Genomic DNA, 847 nt, shown 5'->3' on the forward strand with positions numbered 1-847 from the left:
AACGACGACATATATACACGGGAAAATAATGTTATCGGAGAGGGGGTATATCGACCCCCCCTCGTGTTGAAGTTATCCCCCCTCGTGTTGAAGTTATCGGGAGGGGTATATATCGACGATGACAGACCCGATAAAACATAAGAAAACGAAGAAGAAATAAAAAGAGGAGAAGAAGAAAGGAATAAAGGAGGGGATTGAAGAAAAAAAAAGAAGAAAAAAAAAGAGGAGAAGAAGAAAAAATAGAATATTTTCTATTTTTTCTTCTTCTCCTCTTCTTTTTCTTCTTTTTTCCTCTTCTTATTTATTTCTCCTCTTCTTCCTCTCCTCTTCTTCTTTCTTTCCTCTTCTTATTTTCTTCTTTCCTATCCTTCTTTTTCTTCTTCTTCCCTTCCTAGCTAGATATATAAAACTTTTCTAAAATTGTAACTTTTGCATATATAAAACTTTTCCATGTGGATCATCATTTCTCATATATATCGAATATATATCCATTGTCATATATAAAAACTTTCTATATATGAACAAAAAACTTTCTATGAACAAAAAAACATTTTTGACATATATATTCATACATTTTGAACATCTACATACATACAAAAATTTTTTTGTTCACATATACATTATAGCCACATACACATATACATCACATATGAACAAAAAAATTAAACTAATAAAAATTAGAAAACATATAGCCACATATGAACAAAAACATATAGCCACATACATACACATATACATTATATATATATATGATCAATAAACAATTAACTAATAAAAAAACAGAGCCGGGGCGGCGGCTCTCACAGCGGGGCGGCTAGGACGATGGCGACGGCGGGGGCGGCGAGGG

This window comes from Triticum aestivum, chromosome 2D, assembly GCF_018294505.1.
Source record: "Triticum aestivum cultivar Chinese Spring chromosome 2D, IWGSC CS RefSeq v2.1, whole genome shotgun sequence".
Taxonomy (NCBI): domain Eukaryota; kingdom Viridiplantae; phylum Streptophyta; class Magnoliopsida; order Poales; family Poaceae; genus Triticum; species Triticum aestivum.